This window comes from Corvus hawaiiensis, chromosome 9, assembly GCF_020740725.1.
Source record: "Corvus hawaiiensis isolate bCorHaw1 chromosome 9, bCorHaw1.pri.cur, whole genome shotgun sequence".
Taxonomy (NCBI): Eukaryota; Metazoa; Chordata; class Aves; order Passeriformes; family Corvidae; genus Corvus; species Corvus hawaiiensis.
In genome coordinates this window covers 3,801,090-3,809,927 of record NC_063221.1, presented here as the reverse complement: position 1 = coordinate 3,809,927, position 8,838 = coordinate 3,801,090, and positions in this window count along the sequence as shown.

The window sequence follows — 8,838 nt, the reverse complement described above, 5'->3', positions numbered from 1 at the left end:
AACTGTGAAGGGCAGCTCCTTAATGTAATCAAGAATAAATTACAACCCTAAATAGGAGATTAAAGTTAATTCTCCACATAGCAGAAATGCAAAGGAGACTGAGTAGGCTGTAACTAACATGCAAATATTCAATATATTGATGATCTGCAAAAGGACCTTTATTTTCAGTTTTCCCCTGAATCTTCCACTCACATTTCCAGTTCTTTTTTTTTGAGTCTATTTTTTTTGAGGTTTGGTTGGTTGGTTGGTTGTTTTTTTTTTTTTTTTTGTTTTTTTTTTTTTAGTTTATTTGAAAGGATTTTGGTCGCTGTTGTTATTGCTGGATCATATGTATGTGCTTAACATGGATTTTCTCCATGCTTGGAGCCAGATGAGCATATACTGCTCACCATCCCCTACACTGTCCATCACCACATCCATCTGAGCCCTTGTGGGGAAGGCTACTTAGAAATAACCCAAATCTGCAATTTTCAGATCCCTTTTTTGTTTATGCAGCAAAGCCTGAGCTGGCCGTCCAACCTCCCTCACTATAAAATCGTGAAGAAAACAATTCAGGAGATTTTAGTAACAACTAACTTGAGTTTATAGTCAGAACATTTCAATCCAAGTGTTGCAGAAACCTTTTAAATGGTTCACTTGTGATATTGAGCTGCTCTGTGTCTTGTAGGTAAATAATTCAATATACACAGGGATGCAGGAGACCTGAGAACTGCTCACATGACTCTAAAACTCACTGAAGACTTCAGCAAGCTTGCTAATGTTCCCTTAATTACTGAAGCTGGAAATATTTTGGAGCAAACCCATTCTGTGTGATTGATGGTACCAATTTTGTGGGTTTGCTGCTCTTTGCCTTTCAGCGGGGTGGGCTCTTTTCAGTGGAATCACTGGAGGTCTGGATGCTTCATTCAGACTAAATATGAACCAGAGAGATTTGTGGGGAACTTTTGATTACAGTAAATGGACCAGATCTTTTGGTGCTACCAGGTAATATAGGAAAGGCAATAAAGGATGGGCACAGACAAATTATAAAGGTAATCACTGGTGGTGCCATGGTATTTTAATTCCCTGTGTGAGATCTGTGTGGAGTCCTAAGGAATTGCAAGGCTTTTCCAATGCACCAATCCTCTCTAAAACAACGACAAAAAAAAATATCCAGTTTGAATGGGCTGTGATTTTTATGTTTGTTTTAGGTGGCAAAACAGGAATGTCCCTGAGTTGTGTCTGCACTGCAGCAGAATTTTTCACTGACTGCTGCCTTGTTTACAGCTCCTTCCTGTAGTAAATCTCCCCTATTGTTTTGTCTTTATTGGCTGTGCCAGAAGGCTACAGAGCTAAAGAACATCACAGCTCTCCTCCAATACTTACGAACTCTTTCCCATTGCTCATCCATCATTTTAACTGGCAGTTATCTTGATGTAAAATATCTGGAAGTCTCCAATCACCTAGAATGCTCAGGATCTGGAAACAGTATGGATTTTGGAAGCAACTGTTCATTTAATAGAAATGATATAAAATTAGCATGGGAAGAAAGAAAAAAGATGAACTGTCTTGCTTAATTTATTTCAGAAAACTTTTCTACCCAAAATCAAGTCAGCTCTCCAAATTCTTAACTCTGGCTGCATGATTTTATGAAGCCTGCATCCTTTCTGCCAGTCCTTTGTAACAGGGGGTGATCCTGAAAGGACACATATTTAAACATCCCTTGTTTTCAGGTTATGTCCCAATGAGGTGGTTCTATAGGACTGTAGGTTTCTCCCTTTGTCTGTCTGTTTATTTAGGGCATAAACCACTTTTCCAAGCACAGTGCTCACAGGGTAAGGCACAGATTGACCTTTCCCTCTGAGTTAACAGCTGGTTTCATCCAGGATACCTATGCCATGGTTGGACTTAGATGATGTTTGAGGTCCCTTCAAACCCAGACTGTTCTGTGATTCTGTGATAAATGGTTTTCTTCTGGGTGAAGAGGAACAGGACAGTCCTGGATGTGTCCGTTCAAGTGTCCACATCACCCAGCAGGCTGTGGTAGGAGACTGGTTTGGAAAAGTAGAACAAGCACTGCCACGCTCAGCAGCCAAGCCAAGGACTTGGGAAAGTGTTTTATCCTCAGAAGATTCAGCTGTTGCACAGGATTCAGAACAAGTGAAGGGCCAAGGAAGGTGTCCCTGCCCATGGTAGGGGGCCAGAATTAGATGGTTTTTAAGATACTTTCCAACCCAGACCATTCTATGATTCTATGCTTGCACACCCTAAGCATCCAGAAAAGAAACTGAATTCCTCATTGAGCACTCACTGGGAACTCTGCACTGAAGGATTATCAAAAACCCCAAGGGATTTGTCTGTCTTGGTGCACTTGGGCCCAGCTGGATGCCCAGTGCCTCACCAAAGCCCTTCCATCAGCCCCTTCTTCAGCTGGACAGGGGGAAGAAAATGTAATCGAAGGCTCATGGGTTGGGACAAGGACAGGGAGAGATCACTCAGCAATTCCTGTCATGGACAAGACAGACCTGACTCGATGACATTATATCAAATCTAAGTAGGTATAATCTTAACGCCCCTTCCTCCCACCTTCCTTCCTCCCTGGGCTCAGCTTCACTCCTGAATTCTCTCCCTTGTTCCCCCACAATGGCGTTTGTTTTTCCAAGTGTCCCTGTATTCTTACAGGAATTCCTCACTATTTTTGCAGACAGACTGTGATATCTGTCAATACTGTTTGAAGAATTGGCTGGTTGTTCCTAATTAACAAGCTCTGTTCCATTTGGGAACTCAATGATGATGCCTTTGGTTGTCTTTAGTTATTCCCAGTAGAGGGGAGTCATGGAAGTCAAATATCCCAGAGTATTGTCCATCATTAATGGAGTAGGATGGAAAATGGGAACCCCAAGTGCTTTACTTCTCAAGCTTTAGATAATGCACTGAGGCAATTTATTTGATTTTAATGACAGAGAGGAGGAAACATGTCATTTTTCAGTCATTTCACACATGCCATTATCAACATAATTTGAAAAGATAATGATTTACAAACCACCTGCTGTCTGGCAGATGCTTAAATATTGGCACGTGCTTGGAATGTGGTATGGAAGATATCTGAGGGGTTTAATTGCCCACTAATGCAATAGCTTCTGTTCTGTGCAGGTTAATGAGGGAGAGTTGCTTTGCTTTGGAACTACGTCTGCCAGGGATCCTGTTTATTAGACAACCAGCAAGGATGATCTTCACAGGTTTAGTCACTTGTTTGCAACTGTTTTTATATTAGTTGCTTTCAAATGGCAAGAAATGGGCAAGAACACCAGGTTTGCAATAAAATGAGACCTTTGACAAGCATTTTGAGAAGGAAGTTCATGTTGTGACCTAGTATGTCAAAACCAGTGATTGATATGTTATCTAAAATGTACTGAGGATGTCTGATCTTCTCAAGAGTCAGTAGAGAAAGTCATGTCCCTTAGGAGCCACTTTTTATGGAAGGCTCATGGCATCCCAAATCCTGTGCTAATCTCAAGGTTCCTCCTGGGTGACACTTCCAGCAGCTCAGGCTCACATCTTGCAGTGACTGTTGTTTATTTATGGATGCACACATTCCTTTAGTGCACTTAACAGCAAGGAGCTAAAGCAAATTGGCACCGTTTCCCACCAAAATTCAAATCTTGATCAAAAGAAGCTACCTGGCTGGGAAAGAAAGCCTTTCATTGGAGTACCCCCAGGGAAATTTGTATCCTGGTCCAAATTCAGTCCTGAAACTGCATTTGCTTACTCCTATTTCTTTTCAGTGAAGAGTGAGAAAATCTTACCCCCAAACCCAGAAAATCTCACACATCAGTAAGACAAAAATCACAGTCACTGTGACAGCGTTGGAATTGCTTAGGGGTTCTTGAATAAGCTCCTGATGCAGAAGCAGCACCCGAACTATTAATTCCACACATGGACCCAAGTCAGCTGGAAATTGGGAATGCATAAGGTCAGTTTTTTATGGATATTAGCAATGACTGTAAAATGTTGCAACAGTCTTGCAGACAACAGGGTTATTACAAAGTCACTGCCAACGTATTTGTGAGGTTTGTGCTGGAAATACCAGACAGTGGGAATTTGCTTTAGCCACTCCATGGGATGTGATCTCAGGTGCTAATCTGAGCAGATGGAAAAAGCTGGATGTTAGTTATGAGAAAATTATAACCTACTAGGCCATAGCCTGTACTGTCAGAGAGGAGGAGGGAGCAGAGCTGGCATTTAACACCTGGAGGATCTTTGCGTGGACAAATCTGGCCAGGCTAGAGATGCCCAAGCTGATTGGAGTCACAGCTTTGGCACAGAATTATCTTTTCCTGTCTCTCAATGCCCTGTACCAGATGAATCAGGTAACTTTTTTTTATTCCAAATTTTTATTCCAACTTGCAGTGATACGCTGGTAGGAATGACAACCTCTTTAGACTTTCAAGGTTTCTGAAAAAGTAGCATCATTTGAAAAACTGGATTTTAAACATTCTTGTATTTATCCAGCTTACATAAGAATTAGAAACCTTGCTAAATCCATCTAGGTATAAATTTCAAACAATGTCTTGGAGAAACAGCTATAAAAATGGAAGCACTAACAGTCCCCAAATGTTCCCCTTGATGGATGAGTGTTTTACTGAATTGTGGAGCTGCTTCAGCTACAGCCTGATTCCTTCTCCTGTGACTCTCAACTCTCTTAGCCATAATTTTGAGTGATTAATGATTGAAATGTTATTTAAATCACTGAGCCTTCCTCTGTCAGAATTCAAAACGAACTTGCTAATGGAGAGAAAACTGAAAAATCTCTTCATTGTTTTTTCTCTTCTTCTTTTGAAAAGTGCTAAGATCTTTGATATTTCTGTTCTCTACTACAAGGGCAACATAAAGGGATGTCTCAGAAGGAGTGATAATGTAAACATTTGCCCCTGACAGATAAAGCAGTGTGGAATAAACTGGCTTTGTCAGCATTAACAGATTTACAGTGCTGGGTTTGAAGGCACTAGCTGTGGAAAGGTTTGATAATGTTGTGGCTTTCAAATGATGGTCTCAGCAAAGTACTTAACAGATTTGTCTACTGTTTCCCATCTGTAAATGACTACATAATTTACACTTTTAATGCGTGTTAGATTACCTGTCTGCCATTAGACTCTCAGGCTGCAGTGAATGAAAAACAGAAAACACCACTTTCCCGGGACATAAATGATTAGTTACCATCACTGGCACCGATGCATCAACCTCTGTGTCACAGCACTGTGGCTTTGGAAAATCTGGATAAAATGGATGGTTATACCTAGCCATTCATTATATTTAAGAATTTCTGTCTATTACCCACAGAAAGACGGCTGGGGAAAGGTTGTTCTATAGTTGTGGCAGGTTAGAATGATGTTTAATCAAAACAGTGATGTTGAACATTGATAACCTGGGGAGATAATCTCTGCCATAATAAAGGTGACCTTTAAAATAAGGTTTCTTCACTGAGGCCTCTTTATTTTTCCCTTTTGTCTGGCAATAAAGGAAATAACAGAAAATTGTGGAGCATTTATTACGCCATTAGTGCATTTAAAATCCTACAATAAATATTGGAGTAGGTTGAGCACATCCAGATAATACATTTGAAAATACTTCATGGTTTTGTAGACAGGTAGGAGTAAACAGGACTTTGTGACCTAACTTGTTACTATCTTTTTCATAAGATCACTTGAAAAAAATCCTAAAAAATGAATGGCTGCACAGTTAATAAACTTTGTGAAGGTAATCTATAACCTCTGAATAGGTTTCCATGTCTAAAAGAGTATGATAGAGTTTGGGTAGAGAATTTTTTCATGTAGTTTCAAAGCAACACAGAAATTAAAAGGAATATCATTCCTAGTATGCAAATCTTTTAGCAGGCTTTGTTTCCTTATTGGCATGCAATGAGGACTCCTCCATCTGTGTGTCCAACTAATCAATCCTCTAAATTATGTGCATCAGTGCATTTCTGGTACATCCTCACTCAGCTCCAAACCTTCAAGGCACTTGGGGAAATTGAATCCAACCTTGCTCCAAGCTGCTCCTAAACCTTTCCACTTCATGGGCAAAAACTTGTGCCAGACTTCCTCTCTCAGTCTGGCCAGTTTCTGTGACTTTAACCCACCCCCCAAATCTCTATTTCAGTGTCAAATTTGGGTGCTTTGGCTCTCCCTGGGGACACGTGGTCAGGAGGTGGCCTTGGGCCACCAGCACTGGGAGAGAGGGGTGAGCTGTTTTAAAGGGAGAGTTTTGGTACCTAAAACTTCGTCTTGGTTTTTGATGGAAAATATTTGCTTTTGTACTGATGGTGCCAGTATTTCTTTCACAGAATTTGCTGGTTCATTTGCTTAAACAAGGCTGATAAAGATGGGATCTTTCCTTAAGTACACCCTGCCAGCTGAAGTTTTTTGTCTTTTGTCCATTTTCCCAACATAGAATACGATAATTTCTCTGATTCCAAGCCGTTGCCTGAGCCTCTGTTATCTAATGACTTTTTAACACACAAATGAGATTTTCAGTTTCTAATCTAATTTTGAATGATGATTTAGCCCCACATCAAACAGGCCTGTAGTTTGTGTCTAATTTACACCAGTATTTGAGGGTCTGATATAGTGCTTATTACATCTATTGCCAGTGTAATATGAACAGACCCCAGCGTAAATAAGAATTAAACCCTGTAACTCAGCCCACTAAAATAATCTTGTTTAATGAAGTTTCATTTCTGTCAGGCATCCTATTTTCCATTGTGTATAATTAAACTCAAAAATAACTGCCCAGCAACTAAAATGTGTAAGAACAAAGACAAGCTGCAGTCTTGAATTTATTAAAAATCCACTATTTATTTGCAATAGTAATATGCTATTTATATGTGAACAATAAAATTAAATTTCATTGTGCATCAAGGTATATTTTGTTATAGTGACTCCAGCTACAGCTTTTAGGACATTATGACATAAATCCAAATATTTCTAAGTAGTTACATCCAAGATGTGATCTGCAAAATTAATAAGAATGTGCAAAAATAATTAATATTTAAGAAATTGATTGGCAGACTCAGTGAAAACATCATCTTGTTTTCATTACAAGGTTTGCTATACATTGCTAGTACTCCATTTTTCCCCTTATATTACATTTTTCTGTAATAATTCTAGATAATCTTTCAATCCAAGTTTTTATGGGTGTCATTATTTCACAGAGGGAGGAAAGAAATACAACATGGTTGTGAAAATTTACCACTGCATAAAAGTGCCTGTCTGCCACGCTGCCAACCAGGAGGGATGGGCACCCAAACTTCCTTTTATTCCCTTAGAGCCATCCCAAGGCTGGGAGAGGCCCCAACTCCTCCCAAAGAGCAAGGAGAGCCTGTTTTGAGCTGGAATTCACACTTCTAGGCTGTGAACCAAAATATCCTTAACTTAGGGCAGAGCCTGTGCTTGGCATTGGAGAGAGGGGCTCATTTCAGGCAATGCCTTTGGTATAAATTCCAGAATTTCCAGATGAATCAGAGACATTTCACCTTGATTTGTATTTTTTTGTAAACTTTTTTCTTTGAAACAAGTACTAGATTTTAGCTGGTGTAACTCAGTTTTCCTGTTAGTCTTTCACTCCTTCTCAGCCACTTTAAGGATCACGTAGCTGACACAGTCAGTAATTATTTATCCTGCTTTACCTCCAAGCAAGTGAACCCTGTTGCACAAGGACTGATACCCATCTCCTTCAGGGTATTTATTGATCTAACTGGAGCAAACTTTTGAGCATCGCTGGCTTTGCTCTCTGGTTTGCCAAAGAAGCAGCAGCCCATAAGTGCTGAGGTGCATTAACTCTCAGAAATCACATTGCTCAGGGAAAAGAAATCCTCCCTTTCTGCTGCTATAGACTATTGTTCTGAAAAACAAGTCAGGCTGCTGCTTGTTCATATAAATTTCTGTCTAAAAAGTAAACCAGTCCGGCTCCAGTCAATGCACAGATATCTGCTCTGGTGCCTTTTTGTTGCTGTTACCTTCTCACTCCTCCTCTGGCTTGCTCGAGGTATGTATGTCAAGTTTGATAGAGTCACATTTCTGTGAAATTTTGTGATATGACCAATTGATTTAGTTTGTTAAAATAATTCCTCATGTAAACACTTCTTTCTTGCTGCCCCTTATTCCTCCTCCTGTATTGACTATTAACACAGTGTTAAAATCGATTGTGGATGCTCAGGTTTGTGGATCTTGCCAGTCTATGCTCTGCTGCACACACAGAGCTGGTGACAAGAACTGATGATTCTTTACAAGTCTCTTGATGAAACACAGGGAAAATGTAGGAAATTGCTGAGTATCAAGAGCTGTAGGCTGCCAGAAAGGACATCTCACCAGACAGAGCTGTTCTTTGGCCAAATAATGGTGCATTTTGCTCTCAGTAGCTCCCTGTAATTGTGTGTGTGCTTGTCATTCCCACTCACCAGCTTCTGTCCCTTACAAAATTGTTTCACTTCCCACACCAGTGTGTGGATTACTCACCTTCACTACTACTGGTGTTCCCTATTGGTGCTGCTCAGCCCTGCCAGTCCCTCTGCTGCCAGGGTTCCTCTTCCTTCCTGCAGGACTGCCATTCCTCACGATTCCCTCAGCCTTACAAAGCTAGCAACCATTCCTGGGCGTGCCCCAGTTGTGGATAACTTGCCATGGAAATGAAATCTCTACAGCATTTTTACTGAGGTACCAACTCTCCCTACACCAGGTGCTGGCAAAGCATCCCTGAACATCTGGCTCCCTTTGAAATACAACAGCTGCTTTTCCTTAAAACCTCACACTTATCCTTACTCAGGGAGAAAAAGCAACCTCCAAAATAACATGTATTTTGGGT